Source organism: Pelophylax lessonae (assembly GCF_965119305.1).
Source record: "Pelophylax lessonae genome assembly, chromosome: 10".
Classification (NCBI taxonomy): domain Eukaryota; kingdom Metazoa; phylum Chordata; class Amphibia; order Anura; family Ranidae; genus Pelophylax; species Pelophylax lessonae.
In genome coordinates, this window is record NC_138777.1 from 234,239,607 (window position 1) to 234,260,775 (window position 21,169).

Sequence of the window (21,169 nt, forward strand, 5' to 3'; positions counted from 1 at the left end):
CATTTTTACAGTAACAGTGCATATGTATAGCACTGATTACTGTAGTAATGTCTCTGGTAACCCCAAAAGTGTCAAAAATGTCAGTCAAGGGTGCGATCTGTCCGCCGCAATGTCGCAGTACCGCAAAAAAAATTGCAGATCGCCGCCATTACTCGTTAAAAAAAAACCAACAAAAATGACAAAAATCTTTCCCTTAGTTAGTAAACGCAATAACTTTTTCGCAAACCAATCAAAATACGCTTTTTGTGATTTTTTTTTTTTTTACCAAACATATGTAGCAGAAAACAAATTGGCCTAAAATGTTAAAAAAATTTGATTTTTACATTTTTTTTGGGGAATTTCATATTAAAAAATGTGAAAAATATTGTTATTTTTGCAAAATTGACGCTCTTTTTTTGTTTATAGCGCATGATCAAAAAATCACACAGGTGATCAAATACCACCAAAAGAAAGCTCTGCTTGTGGGAAAAAAAGGACGTCAATTTAATTTGGGTACAGCGTCGCACAACCTCGCAATTGTCCGTTAAAATCATGCAGTGCCGAATAGAAATAGAAAGATAGATGGATAGATAGATAGATACATAGATAGATAGATAGATAGATAGATAGATAGATAGATAGATAGATAGATAGATAGATAGATAGATAGATAGATAGATAGATAGATAGATAGATAGATAGATAGATGGATAGATAGATGGATAGAGAGAGAGAAATTAGATCTACATTTGTATGTTTTATCTTCTTATTAGAAGCAGGAGAAGATTTGTCATTCTCTCCGTGATTCTCTGTGGAAGAAGAATATGTGACATTGGTGACTGCTGTCTGATTTGCTGAACGGAGACATGCTGCAAACATAACATGAATCTATTTAGCCCCGACTCAAATAACAGCAGAGTCCTCATCATTGCATTGATTTGCAAAGTGGTGATATATCCTCGGAGAGCCTCAATATTGGATACCATACAGTACAATAGAAAAGTAAATATACCCTTCCTCAGCTTCTACTCACAGAGTTTTTTATTTTTTTTTATTTTACTCCCAGCAACAGGCTGACCCTGCCAGGCATTATCTAGGCCGGACCGCACTGTCCACTATAATCGCAAATGGGAGATTGCAGCAGGAGCAGTGTCTGTGCTTCCCAATGTTACTTCTACATTGGAAAATGGCAGGTAGGTGGAGGGAAAATAAGGGGCATGGAGAGGGGGGTACAGTAAAGGGAGACCACCAAGGGGAGGAGTTCTGTTTACAGGTGATAGTCCAGTATATAAGGCCCCTTTCACACTTGTATGACCTGAAATTCGTGTGACTTTGAAGCAATGCCTGTGTAATCTTGAGGTCTATGGACCTCAAGACGCATCAAATTTGGACCAAAGTAGTGCAGGGTCTACTTTGAAGCCGCACAGATATAAATGGTACCCATTGGAAATCATGGGGTACGACTTGGCTTGCGACTTTGCAGTCCCAAGTCGCACAAGGGGACCTAACTATATACAGGGCTTTTTTTTTCAGAGGGGATGTGGGGGAACACAGTTCCGGCACCTCTACCACTAAATGTATGTAATGACAATGGATACTGGGATATGCTGGCAGAAATCTATTTTTGTGTGGAGGTCTATTGCTGCTAGGGAAGGGGGGGGGGGCAATTGCTGAGAGAGAAGTCTATTGTTGTTGACAGCTGAAGGGTCTATTGATGTTGGCTGATGGGAAATCTGTTGTTGTTGCTAGGGGTCTATTGTTGCAGGGGTGTTCAATTGTTGCAGGACTGGATCTATTGTCATATTTTGTATTGGGCGGGTCATTGATGCTGGGGAGGGGGGGCAGGGGTATAATGTTGTGTGTGGGATCTATTGTTGCTGCATGGGGCTAGTGTTGCTGGGGGTATCTATTACTGCTAGGGGATCTATTATTGCTGAGTGGATTTGTTGTTGTTGGGGTGAGGCTAGTGTTGCTGGGGGTATCTATTACTGATAGGGGATCTATTATTGCTGGGTGCATTTATTGTTGTTGGGGTAAGGCTAGTGTTGCTAGGGGTATCTATTATTGCTGGGTGGATTTATTGTTGTTGGGGTGGGGCTAGTGTTGCTAGGGGTATCTATTATTGCTGGGTGGATTTATTGTTGTTGGGGTGAGGCTAGTGTTGCTGGGGGTATCTATTACTGCTAGGGGATCTATTATTGCTGGGTGGATTTATTGTTGTTGGGGTGAGGCTAGTGTTGCTAGGGGTATCTATTATTGCTGGGTGAATTTATTGTTGTTGGGGTGAGGCTAGTGTTGCTAGGGGTATCTATTATTGCTGGGTGGATTTATTGTTGTTGGGGTGAGGCTAGTGTTGCTAGGGGTATCTACTGTATTATTGCTGGGGGATCTATTGTTGCTGGGTGGATCAATTGTTGCTGGGGTGGGGTAAAGTTTTGCTGGGGCGGGATCTAGTGTTGCTGGGGTAGGGTCTAGTGTTGCTGGGGGTATCTATTGTTTATGGGGAATCTATTGTTCCTGGGGGGGGGGGGTTATTACTGCTGGGGGAATCTATTATTGCTGGGGGGGATTGATGCTGGCTGCAGAGGATCTATTTTACTGTTTTTCTGGTTATCACTAACAAATATTATACAAATTACTTAGCACCACAAAATAATACTTCTGTATTCTCTAAAAAGGGCAGGACTGGGAGGTGGGTAGGGGTGGAACCAAGGGACGGTGCTCGGGGGTGGTTAGGGGGGCAGAGGCAAGGAGTGACTCAGAAGGGGGAAGTTCCTGCACCTATTCTCTGAGAAAAAAAAAGTCCTGACTGTATACAATATATGGCCAAAGGTATATAGACACCCCTCAAAATGACTCAGTCCAGCTATGTCCAGTGAAGGGTAATACAGCATAGAAAACCATTTTTGTGCACTTCCAACCTTGTTGCAACTTTTTGGTGAAGGCCCTTTTTCCTATTCATTATGACTGTTCCCCTGTGTACAAAGCCAGCTCCATAAGGACATGGCATTAGGGGTTTGATGTGGAGGGAATTGAGTGGCCAACACAAAGCCCTGACCTAAACCCTACTGAACATCTTTGGGATGAATTGGAACTCCAGATGTAAGTCAGGTCTTCTCATCCAATAACAGTACCTGACCTCACAAATGTTTAATGGGCTAAAGAACAGCTATATGTAGTATTCAGTCAACAGTCAGCCCTTCCACCCAGCAGCTGCCTCTCCCAGCACAGAGAAAGAGCCCCGAGCATCAGTCAGCTCATATATACAGTATAAAGGCCTGTGGACCTAGGAATTGAGGCGTTCCATCCAAAGCTCAACAAGCTCAAAGACCCATAAACAGAAAGTATCAAGATTCTGAGAAAGCAACATCAACTTTCTTCACATTAGTCATAAATTTATCACCATGTGAGAAGCCTAGGAATTTATATATTGTGTGTATGTACAGTATATATATATAGATATGGCCAGCCTGTGGCCATTGGAAGTATAAAATGGCCTGGTATCAATGGGAGTAAACCAAGCCCCATCTTTGGTTTTAGTGGGAGAAAAAAAATGGAATAGTGCCCCATTGGTGTCAGTGGGAGGAATAGTGCCCCGTCATTGGTGTCTGAGGGAGCGATAGTGCCCCATTGTTGGTGTCAGTGGGAGGAATATTTCACATTCATTGTTGTCAGTGGGAGAAATAGTGACCTATCATTGATGCCAGTTTGAGGAATACTACCTCATCATTGCTGTCTGACGGAGAAATTGTGCCCAATTATTGGTGTCAGTGGGGGGAATAGTGCCCCACATTGTTGTCAGTGGAAGGAATAGTGTCCCATCATTAATGCCAGTGGGAAAAATAGTGCTCCATCATTGGTGTCAGTGAGAGAAATAGTGCCCCATCATTGGTGCCGGTTTGAGGAATAGTGTCCCATCATTGGTGCCAGTAGGAGGAATAGTGCCCCATCATCGGTGTCAGTGGGAGGAATATTGCCTCATCATTGATGTCAGTGAGGGAAACAGTGCACAAGCATTGGTGCCAGTTGGAAGAATAGTGCCCCATTAATGGAGTCAGTGGGAGGAATAGTGTCCCATCGTTGGTGTCAGTGGAAGGAATAGTGCCTCATTATTGGTGCCAGTGTGAGGAATAGTGACCCATCATTCGAATCAGTGGGATTAATAGTGCCCCAATCTGTGGTGCCAGTGGGAGAAACAGTGCAACATTTCTGGTGTCAGGAAGGAGGAATAGTGTCCATCATTGGAATCATTGGGAGGAATAGTGACTCATGCTTGGTGTCAGTAGGAGGAATAGTGCCCCATCTCTGGCGTCAGTGGGAGGAATAGTGCCCCATCATTGGTGCCACTGGGAGGAATAATCCCCCATCATTGGTGTCAGTGGGAGGAATAGTGCCCCATCATTGGTATCAGTGGGAGGAATAGTGCCCCATCCTTGGTGCCACTGGGAGGAATAGTTCCCCATCATTGGTGCCAGTCAGAGGAATAATGCCCCATCATTTGTGTCAGTGGGAGGAATAATGCCCCATCGTTGGTGTCTGTGGGAGGAATAGTGCCCCTTCATTGGTGTCAGTGGGAGGAATAATGCCCCATCATTGGTGTCAGTGGGAGGAATAGTGCCCCATCATTGGTGTCAGTGGGAGGAATAGTGCCCCATCATTGGTGTCTGTGGGAGGAATAGTGCCCCTTCATTGGTGTCAGTGGGAGGAATAGTGCCCTATTGTTGGTGTCAGTGGGAGGAATAGTGCTCCATCATTGGTGTCAGTGGGAGGAATAGTGCCCCATCACTGGTGTCAGTTGCAGGAAAAGGGCCGCATTGTTGGTGTCAGTTGGAGAAATAGTGCCCCATGGGCCAGATATAGGAAATCAAAGGGCTACATCTGGCCCCTAGGCTGCTGTTTGGAAACAATTGTTCTAAGAATTGTAAGCATTTTTGTAAATTGCACAGGAATGGACATCACAATGACCACCAGTGGGGGAAGCCCGGAATACATTCTATGAGGATAGCTATATTTCAACTCTTTTTAATTCCTCATAAATTGTAACAACACGTGACAAAGTAATCAAACGAAGAACATGATTGGGAAATAATTGCCACTAAGTCCATCATTCCTTAACAGGTATTACATAACAGACTTGCCAATTATTCCACAATCATATCCCTCGCTTTGATTACTTGCTCACGTGTTGTTACAGATGACAGTCTTATATTGTACGGTTACACAGTGACTTTGATTGCTTTGCTACTTAATATTCACAAAGAATCTTCTCTTAAAGGGGATCTTTCTTTAACTTCACAAGTCTGCGTGACTTAATTTCGGACATGTTGCAATATACAGCAACAGTGTACTTTTCCGAAAATCTCCACCTTTCATCATGACTAAGCTCTCCATGAGCTCACATCCAGTGACTTTGCCTAGACTGAGATGATGTCATCAGTCTGCTGCAGGCAGGAGGAAGTATTTGCACAGTCTACTCTCCCCCAATGAGCAGACTGTACATTGTAAGTTTGTTGGAGGCAAAAGGCAAGAGGCTGCAGCCAGACTGTGTTGTCTCTGAGCCAGAATTTCACTCTTGGAAGTGAATCAATCAATCAGATTCCAATCTTTCAACCACGGCCAAGACCAAAGAGCTGTCCAAGGATGTCAGGGACAAGACTGTAGACCTACACAAGGCTGGAATGGACTACAAGACCATCGTCAAGCAGCTTGGTGAGAGGGTGACAACAGTTGGTGCGATTATTCGCAAATGGAAGAAACACAAAATAACTGTCTATCTCCCTTGGTCTGCAAGATCTCACCTCATGGAGTTTGAATGATCATGAGAACGGTGAGGAATCAGCCCAGAACTACACGGGAGAATCTTGTCAATGATCTCAAGGCAGCTGGGACCATAGTCACCAAGAAAACAATTGGTAACACACTACGCCGTGAAGGGCTGAAATCCTGCAGCGCCCGCAAGGTCCCCCTGGTCAAGCACATGTACAGCCTGTCTGAAGTTTGCTAATGAACTTCTGAATGATTCAGAGGAGAACTGGGTGAAAGTGTTGTGTCAAGCTCTTTGGCATCAACTCAACTCGCCGTGTTTGGAGGAGGAATCCTTCCTATGTCCCCAAGAACATCATCCCCACCGTCAACCATGGAGGTGGAAACATTATGCTTTGGGGGTGTTTTTCTGCTATGGGGACAGGAAAACTTCACCGCATCAAAGGGAAGATGGGCGGGGCCATTTACCGTCAAATCTTGGGTGAGAACCTCCTTCCCTCAGCCAAGGCATTTAAAATGGGTAGTGGATGGGTCTTCCAGCATGACAATAACCCAAAACACATGGCCAGAGCAACAAAGGAGTGGCTCAAGAAGAAGCACATTAAGGTCCTGGAGTGGCCTAGCCAGTCTCCAGACCTTAATCCCATAGAAAATATGTGGATTGAGCTGAAGGTTCGAGTTACCAAACATCAGCCTTGAAACCTTAATGACTTGGAGAGGATCTGCAAAGAAGAGTGGGACAAAATCCCTCCTGAGATGTGTGCAAACCTGGTGGCCGACTGCAAGAAACCACTGACCTCTGTGATTGTCAGAAAGGTTTCGCTAACAAGTAGGGAGTCATGTTTTGTGAAGGGGTCAAATACTTATTTCACTCATTAAAATGCAAATCAATTTATAACTTTTTTGAAATGCGTTTTTCTGGATATTTTTGTTGTTATCCCGTCTCTCACTGGTAAAATAAACCGACCATTAAAATTATAGACTGATCGTTTCTTTGTCAGTGGGCAAATGTACAAAATCAGCTGGGGGTCAAATACCACTCGACAACCGGCCCATAGTAAAAATACCTAATTACTTTGACGTTAAATACAGGTGCTAGCTGCCATAACCCCAGTATAATTTTTTACTATGGCGGGTTTCAATGTAGGATCACTTTTAGAAGCGGCAGGAGGTGTGTTTTTGGGCTTACCTGACTCATTAGGGGTGGTGGGTGACCTGACCATGGTCTTGGCCACCGTGCTGCAGCTCAGTTTCAGGGTCTTGGCAATCTTCCTATAGCCTAGGCCATCTTTATGTAGAGCAACAATTCTTTTTTTCAGATCCTCAGAGAGTTCTTTACCATGAGGTGCCATGTTGAACTTCCAGTGACCAGTATGAGAGAGTGAGAGCGATAACACCAAATTTAACACCCCTGCTCCCCATTCACACCTAAGACCTTGTAACACAAATGAGTCACATGATGGGGAGGGAAAATGGCTAATTGGTCCCAATTTGGATATTTTCACTTAGGGGTGTACTCACTTTTGTTGCCAGTGGTTTAGACATTAATGGTCACTTTCTCAGCAGCACAGATGAATGAATAGGAAGTGCTCCAAGGCTTCCTGCTCATTGACAAACTGAACCATTGTATACACAGCTTACTATGCTTCAATGATGAATGATCACAGGAGGGATTGGTAACGATTGCTCACTGTGTCCATTCAGGAAAGGAAGGAGCCAGTAAATGACATATTTCCCTGTCCCTTACTAAAACATCCCCCTGTGTGCCTGCAGCAGCTGCCGGCGGGAGATAAGAGGAGGGAAGCCCGAAGTGCTGCGGGGGGGGGGGGGAGGGATGCACAGGGGGGCCCCAGTCAGTAGACTAGGGGCGCAGTTGCTATCACCAATCTCCCTGCAGTGCAGCCGGAGGGGGAAAGAAGCCGGCAGCACTGCAGGGGGAGGCAGAAGAGGAATGGTGGCTGCAATAAGACAGTACAGCCGGCCTTCCTGGCTGGGCCCCCTTTTTGAACTGATGGGTACAGGAGGGCTGGCTGTACTGTCCTGAAATCTCATTGGTTGCTCTTTAGATCCCAGAAATGATTACAGCTAGGAGCTCGGTGCCAGACTCTAATATTCACTTTTGTTAGGCCAGACTGAAGATTTGTTAGCGTTTGCGGAGAAAGGTTGCAGACGCCCAAGGACTGAAGGGTAAACACGAGTGACAGTGGAATTGGTTTTGTTTAAGCGGACGCCAAAGATGCATCAACAAGGCCAGCTTGGCGCGGCATTAACACAACATGCTGACCTTTGCTTCTGCCCCATGCTCTGCCTTACAATCAGATAGACTCGTTACCCAAGCGTGCAATCCTTTTAGTGTAGAAAATGCTTCAGCAACCCGTCTCATCACCGGCTGTCACCTCGCCAGTCACATGAGAGGCACGCAACTCAGAATAAGCAAAATAACACATGCAGCTGTTAGAAAAGAACAAAATAGATTTATTTTAAATAGATGAGCTACTGAAAAGTAATTCAGCTCGTCTTCAAGAAAATACAAGAAAGCAACTTGCATTCTACAAAATGTGGAGGTGGCAATCTATTCATTTGTCATAGTATTAGTAATGCTTAAATCTTGAAATAAATCTTTCAGTGTATATATACAGTATCTTACAAAAGTGAGTACACCCCTCACATTTTTGTAAATATTTTATTCTAACTTTTCATGTGACAACACTGAAGAAATGACACTTTGCTACAATGTAAAGTATTGAGTGTACATCTTGTATAACAAGCTGACAAGCTGTACTTCCAGTGACCAGTATGAGAGAGTGAGAGCGATAACACCAAATTGAACACACCTGCTCCCCATTTACACCTGAGACCTTGTAACACTAACGAGTCACATGACACCGGGGAGGGAAAATGGCTAATTGGGCCCAATGTGGGCATTGTCTCTTAGGGGTGTACTTACTTTTGTTGCCAGCAGTTTAGACATTAATGGCTGTGTGTTGAGTTATTTTGAGGGGACAGCAAATTTACACTGTTATACAAGCTGTGCACTCACTACTTTACATTGTAGCAAAGTGTCATTTCTTCAGTGTTGTCACATGAAAAGATAGAATAAAATATTTACAAAAATGTGAGGGGTGTACTATATATATATATATATATATATATTACCAAAAGTATCAGGACGCCTGCAATCCTTGACTTTAATGGCATCCCAGTCTTAGTCTGTAGGGTTTAATATTGAGTTGGCCCACCCTTTACAGCTATAACAGCTTCAACTCTTCTGGGAAGGCTGTCCACAAGGTTTAGGAGTGTGTCTATGGGCATGTTTGACCATTTTTCCAGAAGGGCATTTGTGAAGTCAGGCCCTAATGTTGGACGAATAGGCCTGGCTCACAGTCTCTGCTCTTATTCATCATGGAAAGGCTGGATAACATTAACACAAATAAATCACCAGGACCGGATGGTGTGCATCCGAGAGTACTCAAAGAACTCAGTAAGGTTACATCTAGACCACTATTCCTGATCTTTGCAGATAGTATTTTGACAGGAACTGTACCAGGTGACTGGAGGAAAGCTAACGTGATACCAATATTCAAAAAAGTGCAAAGAGGCATAGCCTGGGAAATTACAGGTCAGTCAGCCTGACATCAATAGTATGTAAATTACTGGAAGGGATGATAAAGAACTATATCCATGAATTTGCTAAACTCAACAGTATCATCAGCAGTAATCAGCACGGGTTTCCAAAAGAACATTCTGGTCAAACCAATCTGTTAACATTCTACAAGGAGGTGAGCTGTGAGCTAGATAGGGGGAGACCTGTGGATGTGGTGCATCTGGATTTTGTTAAGGCATTCAATACAGTTCCCCACGAACGCTTAATTTACAAACTAAGGTCTGCAGGCGTAAACCACAAGGTTTGTTCTTGGATAGAAAACTGGTTAAAGGGGCGTGTCCAAAGGGTGGTAATAAATAATGTGTACTCAGACCGGTCTGGAGTGGTAAGTTGGGTCCCCCAAGGCTCAGTCCTGCGACCAATTTTGATCAATATTGTTACAAGTTAGCCTGTAGTTTTGTTTGTATACTCCCACCTCCTTGCTGCAGTGCTTCAAGCTTGCTTCCTTTCACATGTGATATTTGGCTTCTCTGTTCTCCTATGGGTGTTGCCTGCTCCGCTTTGGGTTATATCCTTTTCCTGCCTATTACTTCTTGAGTCACCTCCCTGTTTGCTTCCCTAAATATATACATATGCTCGGTGCACTGCTCCTCGCTTGAGCAACTTCACTGTTCTCTGAGCTGCCATCTGTATACGCCTAGGCTATTATATCTGATTTCCTGTGTACTGACCCGGCTTCGTTTCTCCATCTATGTTTGTTTGCTGCCTGTCCTGACCTCGGCTTGTCTCTTGGATATCCTTAAAGTCTGCTACTTACTCGGCACACGCCAGCGGTCTCCACATCTTCAGCTGGGCCTACCTGGGGGCCGCAAACCTGGTTCCAGCCTGCTGCAAGTCCATCCCCACCATCAGGGGCCCTGGTGAAGAAGCAGGCTGGGGCTTAGACTTCGCGCCCTGGGGAATCCTGAGCTGGGGATCTATAAGGGCTCACTAGTCACTACCACAGACCTGCTGACAAAAATATTCATAAATAGCATTGAGGACGGGATCAGTAGCTCAATCTCAGTTTTTGCAGATGACACTAAAATAAGCAGGGCAATAACTTCACATCATGATGTAGAAATCTTACAGAATGACCTGAACAAAATAACAGAGTGGACAACTACATGGCAAATGAGGTTTAATGTGGGGAAATGTAAGGTATTGCACTTGGGGACTAAAAACATAAAAGCAAAATTTGCTTTAGGGGTGGGGAACCTCTGGGGGAATCAAGAATTGAGAAAGATCTGGGAGTCTTAGTAGAGGATAGACTAAGCAATAGCATGCAATGTCAAGCTGCAGCTGCCAAAGCCGGTACAATGCATAAGGAAGGGGATATATTCCAGATATAAAACTATAATCCTGCCACTTTATAAAACTCTGGTCTGGCCAAAACTTGAGTATTCTGTCCAGTTTTGTTCACCAATCCTCAGAAATGATATGTTCGAACTGGAGAGAGTCCAGAGAAGGGCAACTAAACTAATTAGGGGATTGGAAGCAGTGCTGTATTTTGGCCTAGGCCAATAAGGCCCAGGCCTAGGGCGGCACTTTGCAGGGGGGCAGCAAAAAAGCCACCCCCTTCCACCTTAGACTCTATTGGCCACTGGTTGCTAGAGCCGCCTCTCTCATTCCCCCCTCTCTCTCACCCCCCTCTCTCTCGCTCTCATCCCCCCTCTCTCTCACACCCCCCCCATCCTCCTCTCTCTCATCCCTCCTCTCTCTCTCTCACCCCCCCCTCTCTGGTCACTGGTTGCTAGAGCCGCCTCTCTCATTCCCTCCTCTCTCTAACCCCCCTTTCTTTTGCTCTCATCTCCTCTCTTTCACAACCCCCTCTCTCTCTAACCCCTCCTCTCTCTCTCTCTCTCTCACCCCCCTCCCTCTCACCCCTCCTCTCTCTCTCATCTCCCCTCTCGCTCTCTCACTCACCCCCCCTCCCTCTCTCCCTCTCATCCCCCTTCTCTCTCTCTTATCCCCCCTCTCGCTCTCTCTTCCCCCCTCTCGCTCTCTCATCCCCTTTCTCACACACTCACCCCCCCTCTCTCTCATCCCCCCTTCTGTCCCTCTCTCTCTCCTTCTCCCACCCCCCCCCCCCTCTAGTGAGATCTCAGGGGTTAATGCTGGGACTTGTAGTCCTTCAATTTGGGAGGGAGCCACATCCGTTAAAAAAGGAGTGGGGCAAATTTACATAGGAGGGGGAGGCGCCCAATTTTGGTCTTGCCTAGGGCAGCACAAAACCAAAATACACCACTGATTGGAAGAGCTTAATTATGAGGAGCGCTTAGGTATATAATAATAAAGCCGCGCTTATCCTAACATAATTAATATCTAAAATCAATAAATATAAGTGAATAAACAATAAGTAATGTGCTTGATCAAATAATAAATGATTAATATATTCAAAGTGTTCCTAGTGCCATCCAATGTGTAAAAATAAAATATATAATAGCATGAATAGTCCGTGAAGTGCAAACTGCTGTGACAAAGGTGCTCAGTGCAAGAAGATTATATATAAATCCAGGAACGTCAATACATATACACTCTTCGTCCCAGTGTGACAGCTAACTGTACCTCCAAAATATATATAGTGAACAAATGGCACTTTTCCACTGCATGGAACCGAACGGTTCGGCACGCTTTTCCACTGCTGGTACTGCATGGTATAGTGTCGGAACGGTTCGGTACGGTGCGGCGGCGCTTTTCCACTGCATGGAACCGAACGGTACGGCTCTGAAAAAACAGTACCACCTCGATTGTGGTTCCAACAGGTACCATAACTGGTACCATATCCCACAATCCTTTGCATGCAGTCACTACTAGCCACTGATTGGTCAGAGAATCCCACCCACCCCGTTGTTATCCCACCCACTTAACTTTAGTACTACTTTAGTGGAAAAGCAAACCATACCGTACCGTACCGAACCGTTCCAACACCGTACCATGCGGTACCAGCAGTGGAAAAGCAAACCGGGCCAAGCAGGGCCGAGTAGAGCCGAGCCGGTACTTGCAGTGGAAAAGTGCCAACAGCTGCGTAACAGTAGGATGATAATATGATGTATAAAACTAATAAACAATGAAATCAAAAAAATCCCATAAAACAAGTCCATTCAGTGATCTGTAGCAGCTTCAGTCATCATGCAGTGAAAGTGGCATCAAATCAGGTGAGTGATTCCAGGAATCAACCAGTGAGGTGTAATAAGGAGATGTGCAAAGTTTCTGGGTGTGCTACACCCTTACCTTGCTGCTGTAAGGTTACAGCATTTGGATGGTGTCAATCCCGTGTTCCTGTGTGTATCCAAAGGGGATGCTGGGAGGGGGTATTTGAATTGGATCCTATCTGACTTCCACCTATGAGGAGCGCTTACAAGCACTTCATTTATTCTCCCTGGAGAAGAGACACCTGAGAGGGGACATATATATGATAGCGATTTACAAATACCACAATGGTGATCTCAGCATAGAAAAAAACTATTCAATGGCAAGGAATGTAAGAGGACACGAGGCCATACAATGTGATTAGAGGAGAAGCGATTTAACCTCAGGCTATGCAAGGGTTTTTTTACAGTAAGGGCAATAAAATTGTGGAACTCTCTTCCACAATTGGTGGTAGCTACAGGGAGTATGGCTACTTTTAAAAGACTCTTGGACGTACATCTCAAATATCAAAACATTCAGGGGTATGAGAAATGAATACGTCCACACACACCGACACAGAATGAACTGGATGGACTATTGTCTTTATTCAACCTCAACTACTATGTAACTATGTAACCATAAAAAGATCTTTAACAGCCCATTCACACTGCCGCAACAGGATTTTGTGGGGCGACCTGTGAAGTGGCGATGCACAGCGTGCACCGCGACCTCGGCGCGACTTGCACGGACTTCATATAATTGAAGTCAATGCAAGTCGCCTCCAGGTCGCCCCAAAGAAGTACAGGACCCTTTTTCTAAGTCGGAGCGACTTGTGTCGCTCCTATTAGAACGGGTCCTTTACTACTCAATGGTCAAGTCGCGCTAGTGTGAATGGACTCTCAGTATTGTGAGTAAGGATTGATACAAAGTGAGTAATATAAAACACTCCAAGTGAAATAAACATACAATGTATCTATTACATGTTCAAAAGAAAAAAAGTCTTCAATGATATTCAATCAATCCAAAAAATAAATAAACAAATGAATCCTACCACCTCTGTGTGAGATAATCAACTCAAAAATAGGTGCTCAGGGCGCAATCTACTTCACCGTCCCACTTGGAAGTACTCAACCTCATTAATCTTCAATTCTCATATAAAAAAGTATACTCATACTCTATCTCCAAGAGTGCCCTCTTCTATACCCGCTGGCAGCCATGGATAGAAAGTAAATACTACACTCCCTGGGGGAATCAAAAATGGAGAAGGATCTGGGAGTCTTGGTTGATGATAGATTAGGCAACAGCATGCAATGTCAAGCGGCAGCTGCCAAAGCCAGCAGAATATTAGCATGCATAAAGAAAGGGATGTATTCCAGAGATAAGACTATAATCCTTCCACTTTATAAAACTCTGGTCCGACAGCATCTGGAGTATTCTGTCCAGTTCTGGTCGCCAGTCCTCAGGAGGGATGTGTTGGAGCTGGAGAGAGTCCAGAGAAGGGCAACTAAACTAATTAGGGGATTGGAGGACCTTGACTATGAAGAGCGTCTACAATCGCTCGATTTATTCTCCCTGGAGAAGAGACGTCTGAGGGGGGACATGATAGCAATTTATAAATATCTTAATGGGGATCCCAGCTTAGAAAAAAAGCTGTTCATTCGAAGGGATTGCATGAGGACTCGAGGGCATACAATGCGATTAGAGGAGAAGCGTTTTAACCTCAGGCAACGTGGGGGGTTCTTTACTGTTAGGGCTACAAGATTGTGGAATTCTCTACCACAAGAGGTGGTTTCTGCGGGAAGTATGGTGGCTTTCAAAAGACTCTTAGACTTACATCTCAAGGATCAGAACATTCAGGGGTATGTGAGATGATTACAGCCACACACACCTACACAGGTTGAACTGGATGGACTATTGTCTTTATTCAACCTCACCTATTATGTAACTATGTAACACTAAACCCTTATGACACTTATTACTCCCACTCACACGAAACCTCGCTCTGATATACATGACCACAGTATCAAATGCTATCCGTTGGTTTTGTCCTATTTTATCCTGTTGTTATGTTATTTTGCTCCATGTTATCCTGTTTGTACCACTACGGAACTATCCGTACCTGTTTACATTTTCCTATTACTGTACTTGTCACTTGAGCTCGTATCATATGTTCCGACTAATGACTCTTGTTTATTATTGTTATTGTTTCTTTAAAAACAAATAAAAATTATTGACACAAAAAAAGTAGGTGGTCAAAAAGTCTCCACCACCGGTGATTCCTAGCAGCTCAGATTTTGGCTTTCAGCACTCTTTTTGGAAACCCCATTGGCCTCCCTGCAATGAAATAAAATACAAAACGTGGTTTTCAGAAAACACCAACAAGCCAAACGCAACGACCTTCCATTTAGGGAAATCACAGCACGTATCAAGCAGATCTTTGCCAAAACGAGAAGACAAAATATTTTGTGGCGCATGACATGGTAGCCGTATCTGGGATGAATCGAGCGACACGCTCTGTATTCATTTCTCCAGATCAAAGTTCCACTTTCAGTGCCAATCAAATAACAACGGGCTCATTATACATAACTAGGGTATAATACACAATGTATTCATGCAATTTGAGGCTCATAAAGTCATTTAACAGCTGATGGCTGCGTGCGTATTATCCTAAAAAAAAAAAAAAAGAAAATGTTTTCAGCCGGGCCAATGACTTTAATGACAAAGGGGAGATAATTAGTCATAATGGCGGATGGATGGGAAAAAATAATGAGGTTGGAAGATTTCACCACTCCAAGGCTGACGCCTAGGCAAGAAAAAGAGCCTGCCATACTCCATTGTGATTTAGATAACGCTGCTCAACCCCTATTGATTATTTGTCGGGGAAACATAAAGCAGATATCTGGCCGGATAAATCTTTATGGTCATACAGAGAAAAACTTTCACTGCCAAAGAGACGGAGAACAAAGCTGTTCTTTAGGAGCGTAATGAGATGAAAGTCGACGTTAATGTCAAAGTTCCATCTCAAGCCATTATACGGAGGTCTGTTAGAAGTAAGATCACATGCATTAAATTGCTTGCGTGGGTAATGGCCATTGTGCCGCTCAGTCGAGACGGCTAGTCGGCTGTGTTTGGGTACTTCAGCTGTCATACGGTGATGTTATTATTTATAAACTGAAATAGGCACCATTTCAAGAGAATCTAGCTTTTTGTTTTTTCTATTTTTAACTTTTTTGTAGATATGTGAAATGTATCAGTCCGAGAGAAATAATATCAGTGCAAGAGTGGAATTGCAGCTTCATTGCCACCACCACCACCTCCATTGAAGCCACCCTTGGGTCTTTTAAAAAAAAAAAAAAAAAAGTCCCTATACATACAATTTTTTTACTGCAGTCTATATGCAAGTTTGGATTCTTCCTCTACTTCCTTAGCAGCAGCATTGGGTGGATCCTCCATCAGGACTGAGTAGAACTCATGAACTGATTAGTGAATTTAGGTTCCTTCTCTACTTCATTAGAAATAGATGAGTACATGAACTAAGTACTATGAACCCATGGATCTTCATTTTTGAAAAACACCCTATACACATTGCAGTCTATATGCAAGTTCAGTGAACTCACAAGTTCTCTGATTAGTAAGTTTTAGGTTCTTCCTTTACTTCAACAGTATCATTGGGTGGTTCCTCCTTCAGGACTAAATGGCACTCATATAAACTGTATACTATGAACCTATATGCAAGTTCAGTCTATATGCAAGTTCAGTGACTTCCGAGTTCTTCCTCTACTTCCTTAGCAGCATCATGTGGTGGCTCCTCCTTTAGGACTGAGTGGCACTCAAGAACCGATGAGTGAGTTTGTGTTCTTCTACTTCCTTGGATGAATACATGAACTGAGTGCTGTGAACCTCTTGATCTTTATTTTTGAAAAACAGCCTATACATGCAATTTTATTTTCTGCAGTCTTTATACATAGTTACATAGTTACATAGTTACATAGCTAGTGAGGTTGAAAAAAGACATCAGTCCATCCAGTTCAACCTATGATGTGTGTGTGTGTGTTAGCTGGTAACCGTACATTGTATACCCTGTATGTTGTACATTGTATAACCCTGTATGTTGTACATTGTATACCCCTGTATGTTGTACATTGTATACCCCTGTATGTTGTACATTGTATACCCCTGTATGTTGTACATTGTATACCCCCTGTATGTTGTACATTGTATACCCCTGTATGTTGTACATTGTATACCCCTGTATGTTGTACATTGTATACCCCTGTATGTTGTACATTGTATACCCCTGTATGTTGTACATTGTATACCCCTGTATGTTGTACATTGTATACCCCCTGTATGTTGTACATTGTATACCCCCTGTATGTTGTACATTGTATACCCCCTGTATGTTGTACATTGTATACCCCCTGTATGTTGTACATTGTATACCCCCTGTATGTTGTACATTGTATACCCCTGTATGTTGTACATTGTATATTCCTGTACGTTGTGGTCTCTAAGGTGCCCATCTAATAGTTTTTTGAAACTATCAATGCTCCCTGCTGATACCACTGCTTGTGGAAGAGAATTCCACATCCTTACCGCTCTTACAGTGAAGAACCCCTTACGTATTTTAAGGTTAAACCGCCTTTCCTCTAGTTTTAGTGAGTGGCCACGTGTCTTATTGTATTCCCTTTCTCTGAATAGTTTGTTCCTCATGCTAGGGTCGCCAGTACAGTATTTGTACATTGATATCATATCCCCCCTCAATCGTCTCTTCTCCAGAGAGAATAAGTTCAGTGCTTGTAGTCTTTCCTCATAGCTGATGTCCTCCATTCCCCTAATTATTTTTGTTGCCCTTCTCTGGACTCTCTCCAGTTCCAGCACATCCTTCCTGAGGACCGGTGCCCAGAACTGGACAGCATACTCCAGATGTGGCCGGACCAGAGTCTTGTAGAGCGGGAGAATAATCTCTTTATTTCTGGAGTGAATCCCCTTTTTTTTACATCCCAGTATTCTGTTGGCTTTGCAGGTTAAGTGACTTCATGAGTTCTTCCTCTACTTCCTTAGCAGGTTCTTTCTCAAGGACTGAACGGCATTCATGAACTGATAAGTGAGTTTTTGTTTTTTGAAAAATACCCTATACATACAATTTTTTTCTTGTTCAAGTTCAATGACTTTAAGAGTTCCTCCTCTACTTCCTTAACAGCATCATTGAGGGATTCTACCAGGACTGAACAGCACTCATGAACTAATGAGTGAGCTTGGGTTCTTTTTTCTTCCTTAGAAATGAATGAGTCAGTGGTGTATTTAGGTTTTGTGCTGCCCTAGGCCTGACTAAACTAGGGCACCCCCTAATTTAAATATGACCCACCCCTTCCTGTAAAGACCACAACCTTTCCTGTTTATGACTCGCCCTGTAATCTGTAAACCACAGACCACAACCACAGTCTATCAGTGCCCGTCAGTGCAGCCTCAGCAGTTCCCATAAGTTCAGCTTCCTCAGTGCCCATCAGTGCTCATCAGTGCAACCTCATTACTGCCCATCAGTGCAGCATATCAGTGCGTCCTCATCAGTGGCCATCAGTACAGCCCAATCAGTGGCCACCAGTGCAGCCTCTCAGTGCCCATTAGTGCAGCCTATCAGTGCATCATATCATTGCCCATCAGTGCTGCGTTATCAGTGCAGCTTATCAGTCCTGCCTCATCAGTGGCCATCAGTGCAGTCTATTAGTGCCCATCGGTGCAACATATCAGTGCCCATCAGGGCAGCATATCAGTGCAGCCCCATCAGCTTTTTTGCTGCCCCCCTGCAAAGTGCTGCCCTAGGCCTGGGCCTTGTTGGCCTAGGCCAAGATACAGCACTGGGATGAGTACAGGAACTGAGTACTATGATCCCTTGGATCTTTATTTTTGAAAAACAGCGTATACATACAATTTTTTTCTGTAGTCTGTATTCAAATTTAGTTACTTCATGAATTACTCCTATACCTCATTGGGCGGTTCTTCCACAAGGACTGAACGGCACTCATGAACATGTTGGAGATGTAATGTTCTATGTACTGTACACAGTATGATAGAAGTGTATTATGACCATGCCCATTGGTTGGTTATGTTGGGGATGTAATGTTCCATGTACATCCCCGGGGTTTCTCAACCAGGGTTCCATGGAAGTCTAAGGTTTCTCTAAAGGTTGCTAGGGGTTACTTGAGCAATGAGCAATTTCTGGCTCTCAGATAAGTTCCTGCTGACACCATTCATCTTTTGTAGGTATCTGTAAGGGGATGACCACAAGTGTAAGGAACATTCTTCCTACTGACCACCAAGGTAAGGGGGAATCTTCCCACTTAGTACCAAAGCTAGGGACATTTTTTCCACTGATCTCAAAAGAATTGTTTTAAACAAGGGTTCCCTGAGACCCGGAATTTGTTTTAGGGGTTCCTGTGGGGAAAAAAAGTTGAGAAAGGCTGGTATGGGGTATGAGAGAAGTGTATTATGGTCAAGTCCAATGGTTGGGTCTTGTTGGAGATGTAATGTTCCAGGCACTGCATAGAGTATAAGAAAAGTATATTATGGTCAAGTCCAGTGGTCAGTTATGCTGCATATGTAATGATCTATGTACAATACAGATAATGAGAGAATTGTATTACGATCATGTCCAGAGTTTGGTTATATTGGGGATGTAATAGCCGGCTGTCATGGCTGCATAGAAGTGGGATGTAATCAAGTAATATAAAAAAGAATGGTGTATTTATAACAGTGTAAACATCACATATATCTTATAAAGTGAATCAATGCTGATGAACACACAATATATGAAAAAAGTGCTTGTGCAGCCATAACAAAACTTGCTCAAACTTCAAAAGTGCATAGGTGAAAATATATGTGCAAACAGTCAAAGGTGCATGTGCATACGGTCACTCCCTAGCAGAGTTGTATAAAGTACTCGAAACCCATACTTGAGTAAAAGTACAAGTGCTCGATCAAAAAGTGACTTGAGTAGAAGTGGAAGTGCTCGATCAAAAAGTGACTTGAGTAGAAGTACTAAAGTATTCAACATTTTTTGTACTTAAGCATTGCAAGTAGTTTTTTTTTTAAATTTTGCTACTCAAGTACTAAAAGTAAAAGTACCAGTAGTTTTGAAAAAAAAATTGCTACTCAAGTACTGAAAGTAAAAGTACAAGTACTGTGTTATGTAGTTATTAAAGAAAGAAATCAAATGTTTGAACATCATATTGTTTTTTATTATTTCAAATGCAGCTTTTATTTATACATACAGTAGCATTTATTTTCGTATGCGCTGATAATACACAATGTTTTGAGCTTCATGAAACCTGCCATCTACTGTTCTGGCAGTGGTAATTTTTATAATAGTAACGAGTAACTATGCAGCACAAAAAAAAAATATTGGAGTAGAAGTATTGAAATCATCGAAAAAATGTAGTGAAGTAAAAGTGGAAGTAGGAGAAAAACATTCTACTCTACGAAAGTACAGATACCGCCTTTTGGTACTTAAGTACAGTAGTGAAGTAGTTCTACTTAGTTACTATACATCTCTGCTCCCTAGTCACCAATAGATATTAGTCCACGGAGAATCCACGGAGGAAAACCAGGAAGAGTTCCGGATGCTATGAGGAATCATTACTACGCTGGTTTTACTTTGTTTCAATGTAAGTGAGATACTTATTTAATAAAGGATTACTCTTTTAAAACATATTACGCTATGGGCATTATACTTTTATATCCCTGAGGAACCACCACCCGGAACGGCCGCGGTAGAGGGAAGCAGCCCAAGGGACACCTGCATCTAAGGCTACTTACCCCTATTTAGGGGATCTACCTTTGGTGAGTGTCCGCCTTTTGGGGGGGGAGACACCACTGCACTGCCGCACATCGGGTGCTGAGTTCCGGGACTGTGGGTTTCCCAAGTGTGCCGCAAGCACGGATTGCACTCACCTGGCCTAAGGCATTATTTAATGGACTGATAATATTTGCACTATTCTTAGCATACGGTCATTGGGGATTCCCGTGGACTAATATCTATTGGCGACTAGGGAGTGGCTGTATGCACTTGCATCTTTGACTGTTTGCACATATATTTGCACTTTTGAAGTTTGCACAGGTTTTGTCATGGCTTAAAAACACAATATCACGTACCTGGAGATGAGCCTGATACTGTGAGGAAGGCCTCTCTTGCGCCTCTGACTCGGGACCCCTGATAGTGCAGACAGGGGGCACCGGAGTATAGAGTAGCACGAGCGCCTGGAGGTTGCTTGAAGCGGACAGATGGCCACTGGAGAGGGTTGCCAGGGAAGTCCGGTGAGCAGGACAATGAGCAGGCAGCAGGTGCTGGAGACAGGAGTCCTGGATAACAGGAGGAGCCTGGTGAGCCTCCTAGGCAGGATGGACGGATCTGGGAATGACAATAGCGTGGTAAGACAAGCCGGGTCTGGAGCCAATCGGTAACGTAGAAGCCAGTAGGAGCAGACAGGAGCAGAGGTCACAGGACAAGCCGAGGTCGGTGCAGGCGGAGAGCAGAATAGTCAGGACAAGCCGGGTCTGGAACTGGAAACAAGAGGCAGGTAAACAGGTAACAGGTATCCAAGGCTGAAGACAAAGCAGCACTGGAGCAGTGTAAAGGCTGCGTTTAAATAGCCC